This window comes from Etheostoma spectabile, unplaced genomic scaffold, assembly GCF_008692095.1.
Source record: "Etheostoma spectabile isolate EspeVRDwgs_2016 unplaced genomic scaffold, UIUC_Espe_1.0 scaffold00018274, whole genome shotgun sequence".
In the NCBI taxonomy this organism is placed as follows: domain Eukaryota; kingdom Metazoa; phylum Chordata; class Actinopteri; order Perciformes; family Percidae; genus Etheostoma; species Etheostoma spectabile.
The window spans coordinates 42,967-64,292 of NW_022604188.1; the positions used below are offsets into that span (position 1 = coordinate 42,967).

At 47.6% G+C, this 21,326-nt stretch overlaps 39 non-coding genes across 39 annotated transcripts; all 39 read right to left on the reverse strand.

Annotated features, from left to right (window-relative positions):
• Positions 1-263: 263 nt before the first annotated feature.
• Positions 264-427, reverse strand: LOC116679895 (U1 spliceosomal RNA). Its single transcript, XR_004329538.1, has one exon. It is a non-coding gene; the product is annotated as a U1 spliceosomal RNA (small nuclear RNA).
• Positions 428-810: 383 nt separating this feature from the next.
• Positions 811-974, reverse strand: LOC116679929 (U1 spliceosomal RNA). Its single transcript, XR_004329570.1, has one exon. It is a non-coding gene; the product is annotated as a U1 spliceosomal RNA (small nuclear RNA).
• A 382-nt stretch (positions 975-1,356) lies between these two features.
• On the reverse strand, positions 1,357-1,520 carry LOC116679966 (U1 spliceosomal RNA). Its single transcript, XR_004329606.1, has one exon. It is a non-coding gene; the product is annotated as a U1 spliceosomal RNA (small nuclear RNA).
• Positions 1,521-1,888: 368 nt separating this feature from the next.
• LOC116679931 (U1 spliceosomal RNA) lies at positions 1,889-2,052 on the reverse strand. The gene has a single exon (XR_004329572.1). It is a non-coding gene; the product is annotated as a U1 spliceosomal RNA (small nuclear RNA).
• A 112-nt stretch (positions 2,053-2,164) lies between these two features.
• Positions 2,165-2,327, reverse strand: LOC116679884 (U1 spliceosomal RNA). The gene has a single exon (XR_004329527.1). It is a non-coding gene; the product is annotated as a U1 spliceosomal RNA (small nuclear RNA).
• Positions 2,328-2,710: 383 nt separating this feature from the next.
• On the reverse strand, positions 2,711-2,874 carry LOC116679932 (U1 spliceosomal RNA). Its single transcript, XR_004329573.1, has one exon. It is a non-coding gene; the product is annotated as a U1 spliceosomal RNA (small nuclear RNA).
• A 383-nt stretch (positions 2,875-3,257) lies between these two features.
• On the reverse strand, positions 3,258-3,421 carry LOC116679933 (U1 spliceosomal RNA). Its single transcript, XR_004329574.1, has one exon. It is a non-coding gene; the product is annotated as a U1 spliceosomal RNA (small nuclear RNA).
• A 383-nt stretch (positions 3,422-3,804) lies between these two features.
• Positions 3,805-3,968, reverse strand: LOC116679934 (U1 spliceosomal RNA). Its single transcript, XR_004329575.1, has one exon. It is a non-coding gene; the product is annotated as a U1 spliceosomal RNA (small nuclear RNA).
• Positions 3,969-4,350: 382 nt separating this feature from the next.
• On the reverse strand, positions 4,351-4,514 carry LOC116679968 (U1 spliceosomal RNA). The gene has a single exon (XR_004329608.1). It is a non-coding gene; the product is annotated as a U1 spliceosomal RNA (small nuclear RNA).
• A 384-nt stretch (positions 4,515-4,898) lies between these two features.
• LOC116679935 (U1 spliceosomal RNA) lies at positions 4,899-5,062 on the reverse strand. The gene has a single exon (XR_004329576.1). It is a non-coding gene; the product is annotated as a U1 spliceosomal RNA (small nuclear RNA).
• Positions 5,063-5,445: 383 nt separating this feature from the next.
• LOC116679936 (U1 spliceosomal RNA) lies at positions 5,446-5,609 on the reverse strand. The gene has a single exon (XR_004329577.1). It is a non-coding gene; the product is annotated as a U1 spliceosomal RNA (small nuclear RNA).
• Positions 5,610-5,992: 383 nt separating this feature from the next.
• LOC116679937 (U1 spliceosomal RNA) lies at positions 5,993-6,156 on the reverse strand. Its single transcript, XR_004329578.1, has one exon. It is a non-coding gene; the product is annotated as a U1 spliceosomal RNA (small nuclear RNA).
• Positions 6,157-6,540: 384 nt separating this feature from the next.
• On the reverse strand, positions 6,541-6,704 carry LOC116679938 (U1 spliceosomal RNA). Its single transcript, XR_004329579.1, has one exon. It is a non-coding gene; the product is annotated as a U1 spliceosomal RNA (small nuclear RNA).
• Positions 6,705-7,086: 382 nt separating this feature from the next.
• Positions 7,087-7,250, reverse strand: LOC116679939 (U1 spliceosomal RNA). The gene has a single exon (XR_004329580.1). It is a non-coding gene; the product is annotated as a U1 spliceosomal RNA (small nuclear RNA).
• A 382-nt stretch (positions 7,251-7,632) lies between these two features.
• Positions 7,633-7,796, reverse strand: LOC116679940 (U1 spliceosomal RNA). Its single transcript, XR_004329581.1, has one exon. It is a non-coding gene; the product is annotated as a U1 spliceosomal RNA (small nuclear RNA).
• Positions 7,797-8,179: 383 nt separating this feature from the next.
• LOC116679888 (U1 spliceosomal RNA) lies at positions 8,180-8,342 on the reverse strand. The gene has a single exon (XR_004329531.1). It is a non-coding gene; the product is annotated as a U1 spliceosomal RNA (small nuclear RNA).
• A 383-nt stretch (positions 8,343-8,725) lies between these two features.
• On the reverse strand, positions 8,726-8,889 carry LOC116679942 (U1 spliceosomal RNA). The gene has a single exon (XR_004329583.1). It is a non-coding gene; the product is annotated as a U1 spliceosomal RNA (small nuclear RNA).
• A 384-nt stretch (positions 8,890-9,273) lies between these two features.
• LOC116679943 (U1 spliceosomal RNA) lies at positions 9,274-9,437 on the reverse strand. Its single transcript, XR_004329584.1, has one exon. It is a non-coding gene; the product is annotated as a U1 spliceosomal RNA (small nuclear RNA).
• A 382-nt stretch (positions 9,438-9,819) lies between these two features.
• Positions 9,820-9,983, reverse strand: LOC116679944 (U1 spliceosomal RNA). The gene has a single exon (XR_004329585.1). It is a non-coding gene; the product is annotated as a U1 spliceosomal RNA (small nuclear RNA).
• A 384-nt stretch (positions 9,984-10,367) lies between these two features.
• LOC116679890 (U1 spliceosomal RNA) lies at positions 10,368-10,530 on the reverse strand. The gene has a single exon (XR_004329533.1). It is a non-coding gene; the product is annotated as a U1 spliceosomal RNA (small nuclear RNA).
• Positions 10,531-10,913: 383 nt separating this feature from the next.
• Positions 10,914-11,077, reverse strand: LOC116679945 (U1 spliceosomal RNA). Its single transcript, XR_004329586.1, has one exon. It is a non-coding gene; the product is annotated as a U1 spliceosomal RNA (small nuclear RNA).
• A 384-nt stretch (positions 11,078-11,461) lies between these two features.
• LOC116679946 (U1 spliceosomal RNA) lies at positions 11,462-11,625 on the reverse strand. Its single transcript, XR_004329587.1, has one exon. It is a non-coding gene; the product is annotated as a U1 spliceosomal RNA (small nuclear RNA).
• Positions 11,626-12,008: 383 nt separating this feature from the next.
• On the reverse strand, positions 12,009-12,171 carry LOC116679891 (U1 spliceosomal RNA). The gene has a single exon (XR_004329534.1). It is a non-coding gene; the product is annotated as a U1 spliceosomal RNA (small nuclear RNA).
• Positions 12,172-12,554: 383 nt separating this feature from the next.
• LOC116679947 (U1 spliceosomal RNA) lies at positions 12,555-12,718 on the reverse strand. Its single transcript, XR_004329588.1, has one exon. It is a non-coding gene; the product is annotated as a U1 spliceosomal RNA (small nuclear RNA).
• Positions 12,719-13,102: 384 nt separating this feature from the next.
• On the reverse strand, positions 13,103-13,266 carry LOC116679948 (U1 spliceosomal RNA). The gene has a single exon (XR_004329589.1). It is a non-coding gene; the product is annotated as a U1 spliceosomal RNA (small nuclear RNA).
• A 384-nt stretch (positions 13,267-13,650) lies between these two features.
• LOC116679949 (U1 spliceosomal RNA) lies at positions 13,651-13,814 on the reverse strand. Its single transcript, XR_004329590.1, has one exon. It is a non-coding gene; the product is annotated as a U1 spliceosomal RNA (small nuclear RNA).
• Positions 13,815-14,198: 384 nt separating this feature from the next.
• On the reverse strand, positions 14,199-14,362 carry LOC116679950 (U1 spliceosomal RNA). Its single transcript, XR_004329591.1, has one exon. It is a non-coding gene; the product is annotated as a U1 spliceosomal RNA (small nuclear RNA).
• Positions 14,363-14,744: 382 nt separating this feature from the next.
• Positions 14,745-14,908, reverse strand: LOC116679951 (U1 spliceosomal RNA). The gene has a single exon (XR_004329592.1). It is a non-coding gene; the product is annotated as a U1 spliceosomal RNA (small nuclear RNA).
• Positions 14,909-15,292: 384 nt separating this feature from the next.
• LOC116679953 (U1 spliceosomal RNA) lies at positions 15,293-15,456 on the reverse strand. The gene has a single exon (XR_004329594.1). It is a non-coding gene; the product is annotated as a U1 spliceosomal RNA (small nuclear RNA).
• A 383-nt stretch (positions 15,457-15,839) lies between these two features.
• On the reverse strand, positions 15,840-16,003 carry LOC116679954 (U1 spliceosomal RNA). Its single transcript, XR_004329595.1, has one exon. It is a non-coding gene; the product is annotated as a U1 spliceosomal RNA (small nuclear RNA).
• Positions 16,004-16,386: 383 nt separating this feature from the next.
• Positions 16,387-16,550, reverse strand: LOC116679955 (U1 spliceosomal RNA). The gene has a single exon (XR_004329596.1). It is a non-coding gene; the product is annotated as a U1 spliceosomal RNA (small nuclear RNA).
• Positions 16,551-16,934: 384 nt separating this feature from the next.
• On the reverse strand, positions 16,935-17,098 carry LOC116679957 (U1 spliceosomal RNA). Its single transcript, XR_004329597.1, has one exon. It is a non-coding gene; the product is annotated as a U1 spliceosomal RNA (small nuclear RNA).
• A 382-nt stretch (positions 17,099-17,480) lies between these two features.
• On the reverse strand, positions 17,481-17,644 carry LOC116679958 (U1 spliceosomal RNA). The gene has a single exon (XR_004329598.1). It is a non-coding gene; the product is annotated as a U1 spliceosomal RNA (small nuclear RNA).
• Positions 17,645-18,026: 382 nt separating this feature from the next.
• LOC116679893 (U1 spliceosomal RNA) lies at positions 18,027-18,189 on the reverse strand. The gene has a single exon (XR_004329536.1). It is a non-coding gene; the product is annotated as a U1 spliceosomal RNA (small nuclear RNA).
• Positions 18,190-18,571: 382 nt separating this feature from the next.
• Positions 18,572-18,734, reverse strand: LOC116679967 (U1 spliceosomal RNA). The gene has a single exon (XR_004329607.1). It is a non-coding gene; the product is annotated as a U1 spliceosomal RNA (small nuclear RNA).
• Positions 18,735-19,109: 375 nt separating this feature from the next.
• Positions 19,110-19,271, reverse strand: LOC116679914 (U1 spliceosomal RNA). The gene has a single exon (XR_004329557.1). It is a non-coding gene; the product is annotated as a U1 spliceosomal RNA (small nuclear RNA).
• A 378-nt stretch (positions 19,272-19,649) lies between these two features.
• LOC116679912 (U1 spliceosomal RNA) lies at positions 19,650-19,808 on the reverse strand. Its single transcript, XR_004329555.1, has one exon. It is a non-coding gene; the product is annotated as a U1 spliceosomal RNA (small nuclear RNA).
• Positions 19,809-20,185: 377 nt separating this feature from the next.
• Positions 20,186-20,346, reverse strand: LOC116679908 (U1 spliceosomal RNA). The gene has a single exon (XR_004329551.1). It is a non-coding gene; the product is annotated as a U1 spliceosomal RNA (small nuclear RNA).
• Positions 20,347-20,731: 385 nt separating this feature from the next.
• Positions 20,732-20,892, reverse strand: LOC116679910 (U1 spliceosomal RNA). Its single transcript, XR_004329553.1, has one exon. It is a non-coding gene; the product is annotated as a U1 spliceosomal RNA (small nuclear RNA).
• Between the last annotated feature and the right edge of the window lie 434 nt (positions 20,893-21,326).

The window sequence follows — 21,326 nt, forward strand, 5'->3', positions numbered from 1 at the left end:
GTTTCTGCATGTCAGAAAGCAAACCTGCTGCACAAAAGCCTTTAACCTGAGCATGCCAGCATTGGAAAAATTGAAGTACATTGATTCCCGCAAAGAGAGAAAAACCTTGGAAGGGAGAACACGCAACTCGGTCACAACCAAAAGGCCACACCCATTCGTCACTGGCATCCAAATTTATGACAAAATGCATAGTCCAGCAAAGTTGCTTGCATGCACTCTACAGGACATCATGAGGTAAGAACTGTTTTTTTTCAACATTATGTTCAGGGAGAGCGCGAACGCAGTCCCCCACTACCACAAATTATGCAGTCGAGATTCCCACATTTGGGGAATTCGCAGAGGTCAGCATAACCGGAGTGCAATGGTTAAGCCTCGCCCTGGGTGAACCACCTTCTTGATCATGGTATCTCCCCTGCCAGGTAAGTATGAGTTGGAAGAGCCAGAGAAAAGGACTTCATTCCCAGACACAGAACTCTGGCTGACGGTTGCTAAAATGCATCATACCAGAGTTCAGTGCTTTCCGCAGTAGCAGACCTGGGCAAGCTGTTTCTGCATGTCAGAAAGCAAACCTGCTGCACAAAAGCCTTTAACCTGAGCATGCCAGCATTGGAAAAATTGAAGTACATTGATTCCCGCAAAGAGAGAAAAACCTTGGAAGGGAGAACACGCAACTCGGTCACAACCAAAAGGCCACACCCATTCGTCACTGGCATCCAAATTTATGACAAAATGCATAGTCCAGCAAAGTTGCTTGCATGCACTCTACAGGACATCATGAGGTAAGAACTGTTTTTTTTTCAACATTATGTTCAGGGGAGAGCGCGAACGCAGTCCCCCACTACCACAAATTATGCAGTCGAGATTCCCACATTTGGGGAATTCGCAGGGGTCAGCATAACCGGAGTGCAATGGTTAAGCCTCGCCCTGGGTGAACCACCTTCTTGATCATGGTATCTCCCCTGCCAGGTAAGTATGAGTTGGAAGAGCCAGAGAAAAGGACTTCATTCCCAGACACAGAACTCTGGCTGACGGTTGCTAAAATGCATCATACCAGAGTTCAGTGCTTTCCGCAGTAGCAGACCTGGGCAAGCTGTTTCTGCATGTCAGAAAGCAAACCTGCTGCACAAAAGCCTTTAACCTGAGCATGCCAGCATTGGAAAAATTGAAGTACATTGATTCCCGCAAAGAGAGAAAAACCTTGGAAGGGAGAACACTCAACTCGGTCACAACCAAAAGGCCACACCCATTCGTCACTGGCATCCAAATTTATGACAAAATGCATAGTCCAGCAAAGTTGCTTGCATGCACTCTACAGGACATCATGAGGTAAGAACTGTTTTTTTTCAACATTATGTTCAGGGGAGAGCGCGAACGCAGTCCCCCACTACCACAAATTATGCAGTCGAGATTCCCACATTTGGGGAATTCGCAGAGGTCAGCATAACCGGAGTGCAATGGTTAAGCCTCGCCCTGGGTGAACCACCTTCTTGATCATGGTATCTCCCCTGCCAGGTAAGTATGAGTTGGAAGAGCCAGAGAAAAGGACTTCATTCCCAGACACAGAACTCTGGCTGACGGTTGCTAAAATGCATCATACCAGAGTTCAGTGCTTTCCGCAGTAGCAGACCTGGGCAAGCTGTTTCTGCATGTCAGGAAGCAAACCTGCTGCACAAAAGCCTTTAACCTGAAAAATTGAAGTACATTGATTCCCGCAAAGAGAGAAAAACCTTGGAAGGGAGAACACGCAACTCGGTCACAACCAAAAGGCCACACCCATTCGTCACTGGCATCCAAATTTATGACAAAATGCATTGTCCAGCAAAGTTGCTGGCATGCACTCTACAGGACATCATGAGGTAAGAACTGTTTATTTTTTCAACAGTATGTTCAGGGGAGAGCGCGAACGCAGTCCCCCACTACCACAAATTATGCAGTCGAGATTCCCACATTTGGGGAATTCGCAGGGGTCAGCATAACCGGAGTGCAATGGTTAAGCCTCGCCCTGGGTGAACCACCTTCTTGATCATGGTATCTCCCCTGCCAGGTAAGTATGAGTTGGAAGAGCCAGAGAAAAGGACTTGATTCCCAGACACAGAACTCTGGCTGGCATGCACTCTACAGGACATCATGAGGTAAGAACTGTTTATTTTTTCAACAGTATGTTCAGGGGAGAGCGCGAACGCAGTCCCCCACTACCACAAATTATGCAGTCGAGATTCCCACATTTGGGGAATTCGCAGGGGTCAGCATAACCGGAGTGCAATGGTTAAGCCTCGCCCTGGTGAACCACCTTCTTGATCATGGTATCTCCCCTGCCAGGTAAGTATGAGTTGGAAGAGCCAGAGAAAAGGACTTCATTCCCAGACACAGAACTCTGGCTGACGGTTGCTAAAATGCATCATACCAGAGTTCAGTGCTTTCCGCAGTAGCAGACCTGGGCAAGCTGTTTCTGCATGTCAGAAAGCAAACCTGCTGCACAAAAGCCTTTAACCTGAGCATGCCAGCATTGGAAAAATTGAAGTACATTGATTCCCGCAAAGAGAGAAAAACCTTGGAAGGGAGAACACGCAACTCGGTCACAACCAAAAGGCCACACCCATTCGTCACTGGCATCCAAATTTATGACAAAATGCATAGTCCAGCAAAGTTGCTTGCATGCACTCTACAGGACATCATGAGGTAAGAACTGTTTTTTTTTCAACAGTATGTTCAGGGGAGAGCGCGAACGCAGTCCCCCACTACCACAAATTATGCAGTCGAGATTCCCACATTTGGGGAATTCGCAGGGGTCAGCATAACCGGAGTGCAATGGTTAAGCCTCGCCCTGGGTGAACCACCTTCTTGATCATGGTATCTCCCCTGCCAGGTAAGTATGAGTTGGAAGAGCCAGAGAAAAGGACTTCATTCCCAGACACAGAACTCTGGCTGACGGTTGCTAAAATGCATCATACCAGAGTTCAGTGCTTTCCGCAGTAGCAGACCTGGGCAAGCTGTTTCTGCATGTCAGAAAGCAAACCTGCTGCACAAAAGCCTTTAACCTGAGCATGCCAGCATTGGAAAAATTGAAGTACATTGATTCCCGCAAAGAGAGAAAAACCTTGGAAGGGAGAACACGCAACTCGGTCACAACCAAAAGGCCACACCCATTCGTCACTGGCATCCAAATTTATGACAAAATGCATAGTCCAGCAAAGTTGCTTGCATGCACTCTACAGGACATCATGAGGTAAGAACTGTTTTTTTTTCAACATTATGTTCAGGGGAGAGCGCGAACGCAGTCCCCCACTACCACAAATTATGCAGTCGAGATTCCCACATTTGGGGAATTCGCAGGGGTCAGCATAACCGGAGTGCAATGGTTAAGCCTCGCCCTGGGTGAACCACCTTCTTGATCATGGTATCTCCCCTGCCAGGTAAGTATGAGTTGGAAGAGCCAGAGAAAAGGACTTCATTCCCAGACACAGAACTCTGGCTGACGGTTGCTAAAATGCATCATACCAGAGTTCAGTGCTTTCCGCAGTAGCAGACCTGGGCAAGCTGTTTCTGCATGTCAGAAAGCAAACCTGCTGCACAAAAGCCTTTAACCTGAGCATGCCAGCATTGGAAAAATTGAAGTACATTGATTCCCGCAAAGAGAGAAAAACCTTGGAAGGGAGAACACGCAACTCGGTCACAACCAAAAGGCCACACCCATTCGTCACTGGCATCCAAATTTATGACAAAATGCATAGTCCAGCAAAGTTGCTGGCATGCACTCTACAGGACATCATGAGGTAAGAACTGTTTTTTTTTCAACAGTATGTTCAGGGGAGAGCGCGAACGCAGTCCCCCACTACCACAAATTATGCAGTCGAGATTCCCACATTTGGGGAATTCGCAGGGGTCAGCATAACCGGAGTGCAATGGTTAAGCCTCGCCCTGGGTGAACCACCTTCTTGATCATGGTATCTCCCCTGCCAGGTAAGTATGAGTTGGAAGAGCCAGAGAAAAGGACTTCATTCCCAGACACAGAACTCTGGCTGACGGTTGCTAAAATGCATCATACCAGAGTTCAGTGCTTTCCGCAGTAGCAGACCTGGGCAAGCTGTTTCTGCATGTCAGAAAGCAAACCTGCTGCACAAAAGCCTTTAACCTGAGCATGCCAGCATTGGAAAAATTGAAGTACATTGATTCCCGCAAAGAGAGAAAAACCTTGGAAGGGAGAACACGCAACTCGGTCACAACCAAAAGGCCACACCCATTCGTCACTGGCATCCAAATTTATGACAAAATGCATAGTCCAGCAAAGTTGCTTGCATGCACTCTACAGGACATCATGAGGTAAGAACTGTTTTTTTTTCAACATTATGTTCAGGGAGAGCGCGAACGCAGTCCCCCACTACCACAAATTATGCAGTCGAGATTCCCACATTTGGGGAATTCGCAGGGGTCAGCATAACCGGAGTGCAATGGTTAAGCCTCGCCCTGGGTGAACCACCTTCTTGATCATGGTATCTCCCCTGCCAGGTAAGTATGAGTTGGAAGAGCCAGAGAAAAGGACTTCATTCCCAGACACAGAACTCTGGCTGACGGTTGCTAAAATGCATCATACCAGAGTTCAGTGCTTTCCGCAGTAGCAGACCTGGGCAAGCTGTTTCTGCATGTCAGAAAGCAAACCTGCTGCACAAAAGCCTTTAACCTGAGCATGCCAGCATTGGAAAAATTGAAGTACATTGATTCCCGCAAAGAGAGAAAAACCTTGGAAGGGAGAACACGCAACTCGGTCACAACCAAAAGGCCACACCCATTCGTCACTGGCATCCAAATTTATGACAAAATGCATAGTCCAGCAAAGTTGCTTGCATGCACTCTACAGGACATCATGAGGTAAGAACTGTTTTTTTTTTCAACAGTATGTTCAGGGGAGAGCGCGAACGCAGTCCCCCACTACCACAAATTATGCAGTCGAGATTCCCACATTTGGGGAATTCGCAGGGGTCAGCATAACCGGAGTGCAATGGTTAAGCCTCGCCCTGGGTGAACCACCTTCTTGATCATGGTATCTCCCCTGCCAGGTAAGTATGAGTTGGAAGAGCCAGAGAAAAGGACTTCATTCCCAGACACAGAACTCTGGCTGACGGTTGCTAAAATGCATCATACCAGAGTTCAGTGCTTTCCGCAGTAGCAGACCTGGGCAAGCTGTTTCTGCATGTCAGAAAGCAAACCTGCTGCACAAAAGCCTTTAACCTGAGCATGCCAGCATTGGAAAAATTGAAGTACATTGATTCCCGCAAAGAGAGAAAAACCTTGGAAGGGAGAACACGCAACTCGGTCACAACCAAAAGGCCACACCCATTCGTCACTGGCATCCAAATTTATGACAAAATGCATAGTCCAGCAAAGTTGCTTGCATGCACTCTACAGGACATCATGAGGTAAGAACTGTTTTTTTTTCAACAGTATGTTCAGGGGAGAGCGCGAACGCAGTCCCCCACTACCACAAATTATGCAGTCGAGATTCCCACATTTGGGGAATTCGCAGGGGTCAGCATAACCGGAGTGCAATGGTTAAGCCTCGCCCTGGGTGAACCACCTTCTTGATCATGGTATCTCCCCTGCCAGGTAAGTATGAGTTGGAAGAGCCAGAGAAAAGGACTTCATTCCCAGACACAGAACTCTGGCTGACGGTTGCTAAAATGCATCATACCAGAGTTCAGTGCTTTCCGCAGTAGCAGACCTGGGCAAGCTGTTTCTGCATGTCAGAAAGCAAACCTGCTGCACAAAAGCCTTTAACCTGAGCATGCCAGCATTGGAAAAATTGAAGTACATTGATTCCCGCAAAGAGAGAAAAACCTTGGAAGGGAGAACACGCAACTCGGTCACAACCAAAAGGCCACACCCATTCGTCACTGGCATCCAAATTTATGACAAAATGCATAGTCCAGCAAAGTTGCTTGCATGCACTCTACAGGACATCATGAGGTAAGAACTGTTTTTTTTTCAACATTATGTTCAGGGGAGAGCGCGAACGCAGTCCCCCACTACCACAAATTATGCAGTCGAGATTCCCACATTTGGGGAATTCGCAGGGGTCAGCATAACCGGAGTGCAATGGTTAAGCCTCGCCCTGGGTGAACCACCTTCTTGATCATGGTATCTCCCCTGCCAGGTAAGTATGAGTTGGAAGAGCCAGAGAAAAGGACTTCATTCCCAGACACAGAACTCTGGCTGACGGTTGCTAAAATGCATCATACCAGAGTTCAGTGCTTTCCGCAGTAGCAGACCTGGGCAAGCTGTTTCTGCATGTCAGAAAGCAAACCTGCTGCACAAAAGCCTTTAACCTGAGCATGCCAGCATTGGAAAAATTGAAGTACATTGATTCCCGCAAAGAGAGAAAAACCTTGGAAGGGAGAACACGCAACTCGGTCACAACCAAAAGGCCACACCCATTCGTCACTGGCATCCAAATTTATGACAAAATGCATAGTCCAGCAAAGTTGCTTGCATGCACTCTACAGGACATCATGAGGTAAGAACTGTTTTTTTTTTCAACAGTATGTTCAGGGGAGAGCGCGAACGCAGTCCCCCACTACCACAAATTATGCAGTCGAGATTCCCACATTTGGGGAATTCGCAGGGGTCAGCATAACCGGAGTGCAATGGTTAAGCCTCGCCCTGGGTGAACCACCTTCTTGATCATGGTATCTCCCCTGCCAGGTAAGTATGAGTTGGAAGAGCCAGAGAAAAGGACTTCATTCCCAGACACAGAACTCTGGCTGACGGTTGCTAAAATGCATCATACCAGAGTTCAGTGCTTTCCGCAGTAGCAGACCTGGGCAAGCTGTTTCTGCATGTCAGAAAGCAAACCTGCTGCACAAAAGCCTTTAACCTGAGCATGCCAGCATTGGAAAAATTGAAGTACATTGATTCCCGCAAAGAGAGAAAAACCTTGGAAGGGAGAACACGCAACTCGGTCACAACCAAAAGGCCACACCCATTCGTCACTGGCATCCAAATTTATGACAAAATGCATAGTCCAGCAAAGTTGCTTGCATGCACTCTACAGGACATCATGAGGTAAGAACTGTTTTTTTTTCAACATATGTTCAGGGGAGAGCGCGAACGCAGTCCCCCACTACCACAAATTATGCAGTCGAGATTCCCACATTTGGGGAATTCGCAGGGGTCAGCATAACCGGAGTGCAATGGTTAAGCCTCGCCCTGGGTGAACCACCTTCTTGATCATGGTATCTCCCCTGCCAGGTAAGTATGAGTTGGAAGAGCCAGAGAAAAGGACTTCATTCCCAGACACAGAACTCTGGCTGACGGTTGCTAAAATGCATCATACCAGAGTTCAGTGCTTTCCGCAGTAGCAGACCTGGGCAAGCTGTTTCTGCATGTCAGAAAGCAAACCTGCTGCACAAAAGCCTTTAACCTGAGCATGCCAGCATTGGAAAAATTGAAGTACATTGATTCCCGCAAAGAGAGAAAAACCTTGGAAGGGAGAACACGCAACTCGGTCACAACCAAAAGGCCACACCCATTCGTCACTGGCATCCAAATTTATGACAAAATGCATAGTCCAGCAAAGTTGCTTGCATGCACTCTACAGGACATCATGAGGTAAGAACTGTTTTTTTTCAACAGTATGTTCAGGGGAGAGCGCGAACGCAGTCCCCCACTACCACAAATTATGCAGTCGAGATTCCCACATTTGGGGAATTCGCAGGGGTCAGCATAACCGGAGTGCAATGGTTAAGCCTCGCCCTGGGTGAACCACCTTCTTGATCATGGTATCTCCCCTGCCAGGTAAGTATGAGTTGGAAGAGCCAGAGAAAAGGACTTCATTCCCAGACACAGAACTCTGGCTGACGGTTGCTAAAATGCATCATACCAGAGTTCAGTGCTTTCCGCAGTAGCAGACCTGGGCAAGCTGTTTCTGCATGTCAGAAAGCAAACCTGCTGCACAAAAGCCTTTAACCTGAGCATGCCAGCATTGGAAAAATTGAAGTACATTGATTCCCGCAAAGAGAGAAAAACCTTGGAAGGGAGAACACGCAACTCGGTCACAACCAAAAGGCCACACCCATTCGTCACTGGCATCCAAATTTATGACAAAATGCATAGTCCAGCAAAGTTGCTTGCATGCACTCTACAGGACATCATGAGGTAAGAACTGTTTTTTTTTCAACATTATGTTCAGGGGAGAGCGCGAACGCAGTCCCCCACTACCACAAATTATGCAGTCGAGATTCCCACATTTGGGGAATTCGCAGGGTCAGCATAACCGGAGTGCAATGGTTAAGCCTCGCCCTGGGTGAACCACCTTCTTGATCATGGTATCTCCCCTGCCAGGTAAGTATGAGTTGGAAGAGCCAGAGAAAAGGACTTCATTCCCAGACACAGAACTCTGGCTGACGGTTGCTAAAATGCATCATACCAGAGTTCAGTGCTTTCCGCAGTAGCAGACCTGGGCAAGCTGTTTCTGCATGTCAGAAAGCAAACCTGCTGCACAAAAGCCTTTAACCTGAGCATGCCAGCATTGGAAAAATTGAAGTACATTGATTCCCGCAAAGAGAGAAAAACCTTGGAAGGGAGAACACGCAACTCGGTCACAACCAAAAGGCCACACCCATTCGTCACTGGCATCCAAATTTATGACAAAATGCATAGTCCAGCAAAGTTGCTTGCATGCACTCTACAGGACATCATGAGGTAAGAACTGTTTTTTTTTCAACATTATGTTCAGGGGAGAGCGCGAACGCAGTCCCCCACTACCACAAATTATGCAGTCGAGATTCCCACATTTGGGGAATTCGCAGGGGTCAGCATAACCGGAGTGCAATGGTTAAGCCTCGCCCTGGGTGAACCACCTTCTTGATCATGGTATCTCCCCTGCCAGGTAAGTATGAGTTGGAAGAGCCAGAGAAAAGGACTTCATTCCCAGACACAGAACTCTGGCTGACGGTTGCTAAAATGCATCATACCAGAGTTCAGTGCTTTCCGCAGTAGCAGACCTGGGCAAGCTGTTTCTGCATGTCAGAAAGCAAACCTGCTGCACAAAAGCCTTTAACCTGAGCATGCCAGCATTGGAAAAATTGAAGTACATTGATTCCCGCAAAGAGAGAAAAACCTTGGAAGGGAGAACACGCAACTCGGTCACAACCAAAAGGCCACACCCATTCGTCACTGGCATCCAAATTTATGACAAAATGCATAGTCCAGCAAAGTTGCTTGCATGCACTCTACAGGACATCATGAGGTAAGAACTGTTTTTTTTTTCAACATTATGTTCAGGGGAGAGCGCGAACGCAGTCCCCCACTACCACAAATTATGCAGTCGAGATTCCCACATTTGGGGAATTCGCAGGGGTCAGCATAACCGGAGTGCAATGGTTAAGCCTCGCCCTGGGTGAACCACCTTCTTGATCATGGTATCTCCCCTGCCAGGTAAGTATGAGTTGGAAGAGCCAGAGAAAAGGACTTCATTCCCAGACACAGAACTCTGGCTGACGGTTGCTAAAATGCATCATACCAGAGTTCAGTGCTTTCCGCAGTAGCAGACCTGGGCAAGCTGTTTCTGCATGTCAGAAAGCAAACCTGCTGCACAAAAGCCTTTAACCTGAGCATGCCAGCATTGGAAAAATTGAAGTACATTGATTCCCGCAAAGAGAGAAAAACCTTGGAAGGGAGAACACGCAACTCGGTCACAACCAAAAGGCCACACCCATTCGTCACTGGCATCCAAATTTATGACAAAATGCATAGTCCAGCAAAGTTGCTGCATGCACTCTACAGGACATCATGAGGTAAGAACTGTTTTTTTTTCAACAGTATGTTCAGGGGAGAGCGCGAACGCAGTCCCCCACTACCACAAATTATGCAGTCGAGATTCCCACATTTGGGGAATTCGCAGGGGTCAGCATAACCGGAGTGCAATGGTTAAGCCTCGCCCTGGGTGAACCACCTTCTTGATCATGGTATCTCCCCTGCCAGGTAAGTATGAGTTGGAAGAGCCAGAGAAAAGGACTTCATTCCCAGACACAGAACTCTGGCTGACGGTTGCTAAAATGCATCATACCAGAGTTCAGTGCTTTCCGCAGTAGCAGACCTGGGCAAGCTGTTTCTGCATGTCAGAAAGCAAACCTGCTGCACAAAAGCCTTTAACCTGAGCATGCCAGCATTGGAAAAATTGAAGTACATTGATTCCCGCAAAGAGAGAAAAACCTTGGAAGGGAGAACACGCAACTCGGTCACAACCAAAAGGCCACACCCATTCGTCACTGGCATCCAAATTTATGACAAAATGCATAGTCCAGCAAAGTTGCTTGCATGCACTCTACAGGACATCATGAGGTAAGAACTGTTTTTTTTTTCAACAGTATGTTCAGGGGAGAGCGCGAACGCAGTCCCCCACTACCACAAATTATGCAGTCGAGATTCCCACATTTGGGGAATTCGCAGGGTCAGCATAACCGGAGTGCAATGGTTAAGCCTCGCCCTGGGTGAACCACCTTCTTGATCATGGTATCTCCCCTGCCAGGTAAGTATGAGTTGGAAGAGCCAGAGAAAAGGACTTCATTCCCAGACACAGAACTCTGGCTGACGGTTGCTAAAATGCATCATACCAGAGTTCAGTGCTTTCCGCAGTAGCAGACCTGGGCAAGCTGTTTCTGCATGTCAGAAAGCAAACCTGCTGCACAAAAGCCTTTAACCTGAGCATGCCAGCATTGGAAAAATTGAAGTACATTGATTCCCGCAAAGAGAGAAAAACCTTGGAAGGGAGAACACGCAACTCGGTCACAACCAAAAGGCCACACCCATTCGTCACTGGCATCCAAATTTATGACAAAATGCATAGTCCAGCAAAGTTGCTTGCATGCACTCTACAGGACATCATGAGGTAAGAACTGTTTTTTTTTCAACATTATGTTCAGGGGAGAGCGCGAACGCAGTCCCCCACTACCACAAATTATGCAGTCGAGATTCCCACATTTGGGGAATTCGCAGGGGTCAGCATAACCGGAGTGCAATGGTTAAGCCTCGCCCTGGGTGAACCACCTTCTTGATCATGGTATCTCCCCTGCCAGGTAAGTATGAGTTGGAAGAGCCAGAGAAAAGGACTTCATTCCCAGACACAGAACTCTGGCTGACGGTTGCTAAAATGCATCATACCAGAGTTCAGTGCTTTCCGCAGTAGCAGACCTGGGCAAGCTGTTTCTGCATGTCAGAAAGCAAACCTGCTGCACAAAAGCCTTTAACCTGAGCATGCCAGCATTGGAAAAATTGAAGTACATTGATTCCCGCAAAGAGAGAAAAACCTTGGAAGGGAGAACACGCAACTCGGTCACAACCAAAAGGCCACACCCATTCGTCACTGGCATCCAAATTTATGACAAAATGCATAGTCCAGCAAAGTTGCTTGCATGCACTCTACAGGACATCATGAGGTAAGAACTGTTTATTTTTTCAACAGTATGTTCAGGGGAGAGCGCGAACGCAGTCCCCCACTACCACAAATTATGCAGTCGAGATTCCCACATTTGGGGAATTCGCAGGGGTCAGCATAACCGGAGTGCAATGGTTAAGCCTCGCCCTGGGTGAACCACCTTCTTGATCATGGTATCTCCCCTGCCAGGTAAGTATGAGTTGGAAGAGCCAGAGAAAAGGACTTCATTCCCAGACACAGAACTCTGGCTGACGGTTGCTAAAATGCATCATACCAGAGTTCAGTGCTTTCCGCAGTAGCAGACCTGGGCAAGCTGTTTCTGCATGTCAGAAAGCAAACCTGCTGCACAAAAGCCTTTAACCTGAGCATGCCAGCATTGGAAAAATTGAAGTACATTGATTCCCGCAAAGAGAGAAAAACCTTGGAAGGGAGAACACGCAACTCGGTCACAACCAAAAGGCCACACCCATTCGTCACTGGCATCCAAATTTATGACAAAATGCATAGTCCAGCAAAGTTGCTTGCATGCACTCTACAGGACATCATGAGGTAAGAACTGTTTTTTTTTCAACAGTATGTTCAGGGGAGAGCGCGAACGCAGTCCCCCACTACCACAAATTATGCAGTCGAGATTCCCACATTTGGGGAATTCGCAGGGTCAGCATAACCGGAGTGCAATGGTTAAGCCTCGCCCTGGGTGAACCACCTTCTTGATCATGGTATCTCCCCTGCCAGGTAAGTATGAGTTGGAAGAGCCAGAGAAAAGGACTTCATTCCCAGACACAGAACTCTGGCTGACGGTTGCTAAAATGCATCATACCAGAGTTCAGTGCTTTCCGCAGTAGCAGACCTGGGCAAGCTGTTTCTGCATGTCAGAAAGCAAACCTGCTGCACAAAAGCCTTTAACCTGAGCATGCCAGCATTGGAAAAATTGAAGTACATTGATTCCCGCAAAGAGAGAAAAACCTTGGAAGGGAGAACACGCAACTCGGTCACAACCAAAAGGCCACACCCATTCGTCACTGGCATCCAAATTTATGACAAAATGCATAGTCCAGCAAAGTTGCTTGCATGCACTCTACAGGACATCATGAGGTAAGAACTGTTTTTTTTTCAACATTATGTTCAGGGGAGAGCGCGAACGCAGTCCCCCACTACCACAAATTATGCAGTCGAGATTCCCACATTTGGGGAATTCGCAGGGGTCAGCATAACCGGAGTGCAATGGTTAAGCCTCGCCCTGGGTGAACCACCTTCTTGATCATGGTATCTCCCCTGCCAGGTAAGTATGAGTTGGAAGAGCCAGAGAAAAGGACTTCATTCCCAGACACAGAACTCTGGCTGACGGTTGCTAAAATGCATCATACCAGAGTTCAGTGCTTTCCGCAGTAGCAGACCTGGGCAAGCTGTTTCTGCATGTCAGAAAGCAAACCTGCTGCACAAAAGCCTTTAACCTGAGCATGCCAGCATTGGAAAAATTGAAGTACATTGATTCCCGCAAAGAGAGAAAAACCTTGGAAGGGAGAACACGCAACTCGGTCACAACCAAAAGGCCACACCCATTCGTCACTGGCATCCAAATTTATGACAAAATGCATAGTCCAGCAAAGTTGCTTGCATGCACTCTACAGGACATCATGAGGTAAGAACTGTTTTTTTTTTCAACAGTATGTTCAGGGGAGAGCGCGAACGCAGTCCCCCACTACCACAAATTATGCAGTCGAGATTCCCACATTTGGGGAATTCGCAGGGGTCAGCATAACCGGAGTGCAATGGTTAAGCCTCGCCCTGGGTGAACCACCTTCTTGATCATGGTATCTCCCCTGCCAGGTAAGTATGAGTTGGAAGAGCCAGAGAAAAGGACTTCATTCCCAGACACAGAACTCTGGCTGACGGTTGCTAAAATGCATCATACCAGAGTTCAGTGCTTTCCGCAGTAGCAGACCTGGGCAAGCTGTTTCTGCATGTCAGAAAGCAAACCTGCTGCACAAAAGCCTTTAACCTGAGCATGCCAGCATTGGAAAAATTGAAGTACATTGATTCCCGCAAAGAGAGAAAAACCTTGGAAGGGAGAACACGCAACTCGGTCACAACCAAAAGGCCACACCCATTCGTCACTGGCATCCAAATTTATGACAAAATGCATAGTCCAGCAAAGTTGCTTGCATGCACTCTACAGGACATCATGAGGTAAGAACTGTTTTTTTTTTCAACATTATGTTCAGGGGAGAGCGCGAACGCAGTCCCCCACTACCACAAATTATGCAGTCGAGATTCCCACATTTGGGGAATTCGCAGGGGTCAGCATAACCGGAGTGCAATGGTTAAGCCTCGCCCTGGGTGAACCACCTTCTTGATCATGGTATCTCCCCTGCCAGGTAAGTATGAGTTGGAAGAGCCAGAGAAAAGGACTTCATTCCCAGACACAGAACTCTGGCTGACGGTTGCTAAAATGCATCATACCAGAGTTCAGTGCTTTCCGCAGTAGCAGACCTGGGCAAGCTGTTTCTGCATGTCAGAAAGCAAACCTGCTGCACAAAAGCCTTTAACCTGAGCATGCCAGCATTGGAAAAATTGAAGTACATTGATTCCCGCAAAGAGAGAAAAACCTTGGAAGGGAGAACACGCAACTCGGTCACAACCAAAAGGCCACACCCATTCGTCACTGGCATCCAAATTTATGACAAAATGCATAGTCCAGCAAAGTTGCTTGCATGCACTCTACAGGACATCATGAGGTAAGAACTGTTTTTTTTTTCAACATTATGTTCAGGGGAGAGCGCGAACGCAGTCCCCCACTACCACAAATTATGCAGTCGAGATTCCCACATTTGGGGAATTCGCAGGGGTCAGCATAACCGGAGTGCAATGGTTAAGCCTCGCCCTGGGTGAACCACCTTCTTGATCATGGTATCTCCCCTGCCAGGTAAGTATGAGTTGGAAGAGCCAGAGAAAAGGACTTCATTCCCAGACACAGAACTCTGGCTGACGGTTGCTAAAATGCATCATACCAGAGTTCAGTGCTTTCCGCAGTAGCAGACCTGGGCAAGCTGTTTCTGCATGTCAGAAAGCAAACCTGCTGCACAAAAGCCTTTAACCTGAGCATGCCAGCATTGGAAAAATTGAAGTACATTGATTCCCGCAAAGAGAGAAAAACCTTGGAAGGGAGAACACGCAACTCGGTCACAACCAAAAGGCCACACCCATTCGTCACTGGCATCCAAATTTATGACAAAATGCATAGTCCAGCAAAGTTGCTTGCATGCACTCTACAGGACATCATGAGGTAAGAACTGTTTTTTTTTCAACATATGTTCAGGGGAGAGCGCGAACGCAGTCCCCCACTACCACAAATTATGCAGTCGAGATTCCCACATTTGGGGAATTCGCAGGGGTCAGCATAACCGGAGTGCAATGGTTAAGCCTCGCCCTGGGTGAACCACCTTCTTGATCATGGTATCTCCCCTGCCAGGTAAGTATGAGTTGGAAGAGCCAGAGAAAAGGACTTCATTCCCAGACACAGAACTCTGGCTGACGGTTGCTAAAATGCATCATACCAGAGTTCAGTGCTTTCCGCAGTAGCAGACCTGGGCAAGCTGTTTCTGCATGTCAGAAAGCAAACCTGCTGCACAAAAGCCTTTAACCTGAGCATGCCAGCATTGGAAAAATTGAAGTACATTGATTCCCGCAAAGAGAGAAAAACCTTGGAAGGGAGAACACGCAACTCGGTCACAACCAAAAGGCCACACCCATTCGTCACTGGCATCCAAATTTATGACAAAATGCATAGTCCAGCAAAGTTGCTTGCATGCACTCTACAGGACATCATGAGGTAAGAACTGTTTTTTTTTTCAACATTATGTTCAGGGGAGAGCGCGAACGCAGTCCCCCACTACCACAAATTATGCAGTCGAGATTCCCACATTTGGGGAATTCGCAGGGGTCAGCATAACCGGAGTGCAATGGTTAAGCCTCGCCCTGGGTGAACCACCTTCTTGATCATGGTATCTCCCCTGCCAGGTAAGTATGAGTTGGAAGAGCCAGAGAAAAGGACTTCATTCCCAGACACAGAACTCTGGCTGACGGTTGCTAAAATGCATCATACCAGAGTTCAGTGCTTTCCGCAGTAGCAGACCTGGGCAAGCTGTTTCTGCATGTCAGAAAGCAAACCTGCTGCACAAAAGCCTTTAACCTGAGCATGCCAGCATTGGAAAAATTGAAGTACATTGATTCCCGCAAAGAGAGAAAAACCTTGGAAGGGAGAACACGCAACTCGGTCACAACCAAAAGGCCACACCCATTCGTCACTGGCATCCAAATTTATGACAAAATGCATAGTCCAGCAAAGTTGCTTGCATGCACTCTACAGGACATCATGAGGTAAGAACTGTTTTTTTTTCAACATTATGTTCAGGGGAGAGCGCGAACGCAGTCCCCCACTACCACAAATTATGCAGTCGAGATTCCCACATTTGGGGAATTCGCAGGGGTCAGCATAACCGGAGTGCAATGGTTAAGCCTCGCCCTGGGTGAACCACCTTCTTGATCATGGTATCTCCCCTGCCAGGTAAGTATGAGTTGGAAGAGCCAGAGAAAAGGACTTCATTCCCAGACACAGAACTCTGGCTGACGGTTGCTAAAATGCATCATACCAGAGTTCAGTGCTTTCCGCAGTAGCAGACCTGGGCAAGCTGTTTCTGCATGTCAGAAAGCAAACCTGCTGCACAAAAGCCTTTAACCTGAGCATGCCAGCATTGGAAAAATTGAAGTACATTGATTCCCGCAAAGAGAGAAAAACCTTGGAAGGGAGAACACGCAACTCGGTCACAACCAAAAGGCCACACCCATTCGTCACTGGCATCCAAATTTATGACAAAATGCATAGTCCAGCAAAGTTGCTTGCATGCACTCTACAGGACATCATGAGGTAAGAACTGTTTTTTTTTCAACAGTATGTTCAGGGGAGAGCGCGAACGCAGTCCCCCACTACCACAAATTATGCAGTCGAGATTCCCACATTTGGGGAATTCGCAGGGGTCAGCATAACCGGAGTGCAATGGTTAAGCCTCGCCCTGGGTGAACCACCTTCTTGATCATGGTATCTCCCCTGCCAGGTAAGTATGAGTTGGAAGAGCCAGAGAAAAGGACTTCATTCCCAGACACAGAACTCTGGCTGACGGTTGCTAAAATGCATCATACCAGAGTTCAGTGCTTTCCGCAGTAGCAGACCTGGGCAAGCTGTTTCTGCATGTCAGAAAGCAAACCTGCTGCACAAAAGCCTTTAACCTGAGCATGCCAGCATTGGAAAAATTGAAGTACATTGATTCCCGCAAAGAGAGAAAAACCTTGGAAGGGAGAACACGCAACTCGGTCACAACCAAAAGGCCACACCCATTCGTCACTGGCATCCAAATTTATGACAAAATGCATAGTCCAGCAAAGTTGCTTGCATGCACTCTACAGGACATCATGAGGTAAGAACTGTTTATTTTTTCAACAGTATGTTCAGGGGAGAGCGCGAACGCAGTCCCCCACTACCACAAATTATGCAGTCGAGATTCCCACATTTGGGGAATTCGCAGGGGTCAGCATAACCGGAGTGCAATGGTTAAGCCTCGCCCTGGGTGAACCACCTTCTTGATCATGGTATCTCCCCTGCCAGGTAAGTATGAGTTGGAAGAGCCAGAGAAAAGGACTTCATTCCCAGACACAGAACTCTGGCTGACGGTTGCTAAAATGCATCATACCAGAGTTCAGTGCTTTCCGCAGTAGCAGACCTGGGCAAGCTGTTTCTGCATGTCAGAAAGCAAACCTGCTGCACAAAAGCCTTTAACCTGAGCATGCCAGCATTGGAAAAATTGAAGTACATTGATTCCCGCAAAGAGAGAAAAACCTTGGAAGGGAGAACACGCAACTCGGTCACAACCAAAAGGCCACACCCATTCGTCACTGGCATCCAAATTTATGACAAAATGCATAGTCCAGCAAAGTTGCTTGCATGCACTCTACAGGACATCATGAGGTAAGAACTGTTTTTTTTCAACATTATGTTCAGGGGAGAGCGCGAACGCAGTCCCCCACTACCACAAATTATGCAGTCGAGATTCCCACATTTGGGGAATTCGCAGGGGTCAGCATAACCGGAGTGCAATGGTTAAGCCTCGCCCTGGGTGAACCACCTTCTTGATCATGGTATCTCCCCTGCCAGGTAAGTATGAGTTGGAAGAGCCAGAGAAAAGGACTTCATTCCCAGACACAGAACTCTGGCTGACGGTTGCTAAAATGCATCATACCAGAGTTCAGTGCTTTCCGCAGTAGCAGACCTGGGCAAGCTGTTTCTGCATGTCAGAAGCAAACCTGCTGCACAAAAGCCTTTAACCTGAGCATGCCAGCATTGGAAAAATTGAAGTACATTGATTCCCGCAAAGAGAGAAAAACCTTGGAAGGGAGAACACGCAACTCGGTCACAACCAAAAGGCCACACCCATTCGTCACTGGCATCCAAATTTATGACAAAATGCATAGTCCAGCAAAGTTGCTTGCATGCACTCTACAGGACATCATGAGGTAAGAACTGTTTTTTTTTCAACAGTATGTTCGGGGGAGAGCGCGAACGCAGTCCCCCACTACCACAAATTATGCAGTCGAGATTCCCACATTTGGGGAATTCGCAGGGGTCAGCATAACCGGAGTGCAATGGTTAAGCCTCGCCTGGGTGAACCACCTTCTTGATCATGGTATCTCCCCTGCCAGGTAAGTATGAGTTGGAAGAGCCAGAGAAAAGGACTTCATTCCCAGACACAGAACTCTGGCTGACGGTTGCTAAAATGCATCATACCAGAGTTCAGTGCTTTCCGCAGTAGCAGACCTGGGCAAGCTGTTTCTGCATGTCAGAAAGCAAACCTGCTGCACAAAAGCCTTTAACCTGAGCATGCCAGCATTGGAAAAATTGAAGTACATTGATTCCCGCAAAGAGAGAAAAACCTTGGAAGGGAGAACACGCAACTCGGTCACAACCAAAAGGCCACACCCATTCGTCACTGGCATCCAAATTTATGACAAAATGCATAGTCCAGCAAAGTTGCTGGCATGCACTCTACAGGACATCATGAGGTAAGAACTGTTTTTTTTCAACAGTATGTTCAGGGGAGAGCGCGAACGCAGTCCCCCACTACCACAAATTATGCAGTCGAGATTCCCACATTTGGGGAATTCGCAGGGGTCAGCATAACCGGAGTGCAATGGTAAGCCTCGCCCTGGGTGAACCACCTTCTTGATCATGGTATCTCCCCTGCCAGGTAAGTATGAGTTGGAAGAGCCAGAGAAAAGGACTTCATTCCCAGACACAGAACTCTGGCTGACGGTTGCTAAAATGCATCATACCAGAGTTCAGTGCTTTCCGCAGTAGCAGACCTGGGCAAGCTGTTTCTGCATGTCAGAAAGCAAATGCTGCACAAAAGCCTTTAAACTGAGCATGCCAGCATTGGAAAAATTGAAGTACTTGATTCCCGCAAAGAGAGGAAAACCTGGAAGGGAGAACACGCAACTCGGTCACAACCAAAGGCACACATTCGTCACTGGCATCCAAATTTATGACAAAATGCATAGTCCAGCAAAGTTGCTGGCATGCACTCTACAGGAATCATGAGGTAAGAACTGGTTTTTTTTTCAACATTATGTTCAGGGGAGAGCGCGAACGCAGTCCCCCACTACCACATTATGCAGTCGAGATTCCCACATTTGGGGAATTCGCAGGGGTCAGCATAACCGGCGGAGTGCATGGTAAGCCTCGCCCTGGGGAACCACCTTCTTGATCATGGTATCTCCCCTGCCAGGTAAGTATGAGTGGAAGAGCCAGAGAAAAGGATTCATTCCCAGACACAGAACTCTGGCGACGGTTGCTAAAATGCATCATACCAGAGTTCAGTGCTTTCCGCAGTAGCAGACCTGGGCAAGCTGTTTCTTGCATGTCAGAAAGCAAACCTGCTGCACCAAAAGCCTTTAACTGAGCATGCCAGCATTGGAAAAAATTGAACAGTACATTGATTCCCGCAAGGAGGAAAAACCTGGAAGGGAGAACACGCAACTCGGTCACAACCCAAAAGGCCACACCCTTCGTCACTGGCATCCAAATTTAGACAAAATGCATAGTCCAGCAAAGTTGCTGCATGCACTCTACAGGACATCATGAGGTAAGAACTGTTTATTTTTCAACAGTGTTCAGGGAGAGCGCGAACGCAGTCCCCACTACCACAAATTAGCAGTCGAGATTCCACATTTGGGGAATTCGCAGGGGTCAGCATAACCGGAGTGCAATGGTTAAGCCTCGCCCTGGGTGAACCACCTTCTTGATCATGGTATCTCCCTGCCAGGTAAGTATGAGTTGGAAGAGCCAGAGAAGAAAAGGACTTATTCCCAGACACAGAACTCTGGTGACGGTTGCTAAAATGCATCATACCAGGTTCAGGTGCTTTCCGCAGTAGCAGACCTGGGCAAGCTGTTCTGCATGTCAGAAAGCAAACTGCTGCACAAAAGCCTTTAACCTGAGCATGCCAGCCATTGGAAAAATTGAAGTACATTGATTCCCGCAAAGAGAGAAAACCTGGAAGGGAGAACACGCAACTCGGTCACAAACCAAAAGGCCACACCCATTCGTCATGGCATCCAAATTATGACAAAATGCATAGTCCAGCAAAGTTGCTGCATGCACTCTACAGGACATCATGAGGTAAGAACTGTTTTTTTAAACAGTATGTTCAGGGGAGAGCGCGAACGCAGTCCCCCACTACCACAAATTATGCAGTCGAGATTCCCACATTTGGGGAATTCGCAGGGGTCAGCATAACCGGAGTGCAAGGTAAGCCTCGCCCTGGGTGAACCACCTTCTGATCATGGTATCTCCCCTGCCAGGTAAGTATGAGTTGGAAGAGCCAGAGGAAAAGGACTTCATTCCCAGACACAGAACTCTGGCTGACGGTTGCTAAAATGCATCATACCAGAGTCAGTGCTTTCCGCAGTAGTAGCAGACCTGGGCAAGCTGTTTCTGCATGTCAGAAAGCAAACCTGCTGCCACAAAAAGCCTTAACCTGAGCATGCCAGCATTGGAAAAATTGAAGTACATTGATTCCCGCAAAGAGAGAAAAACCTTGGAAGGGAGAAACACGCAACTCGGTCACAACCAAAAGGCACACCCATTCGTCACTGGCATCCAAATTTATGACAAAATGCATAGTCCAGCAAAGTGCTTCATGCACTCTACAGGACATCATGAGGTAAGAAACTGTTTTTTTTTTCAACATTAGTTCGGGGAGAGCGCGAACGCAGTCCACCACTACCACAAATTATGCAGTCGAGATTCCCACATTTGGGGAATTCGAGGGGTCAGCATAACCGGAGTGCAATGGTTAAGCCTCGCCTGGGTGAACCACCTTCTGATCATGGTATCTCCCCTGCCAGGTAAGTATGAGTTGGAAGAGCCAGAGAAAAGGACTTCATTCCCAGACACAGAACTCTGGCTGACGGTTGCTAAAATGCATCATACCAGAGTTCAGTGCTTTCCGCAGTAGCAGACCTGGGCAAGCTGTGTCTGCATGTCAGAAAGCAAACCTGCTGCACAAAAGCCTTTAACCTGAGCATGCCAGCATTGGAAAAATTGAAGTACATTGATTTACCGCAAAGAGAGAAAACCTTGGAAGGGAGAACACGCAACTCGGTCACAACCAAAAGGCCACACCCATTCGTCACTGGCATCCAATTTATGACAAAATGCATAGTCCAGCAAAGTTGCTGGCATGCACTACACGGACATCATGAGGTAAGAACTGTTATTTTTTCAACCATTATGTTGGGGGGAGAGAGCGCGAACGCAGTCCCCACTACCACAAATTATGCAGTCGAG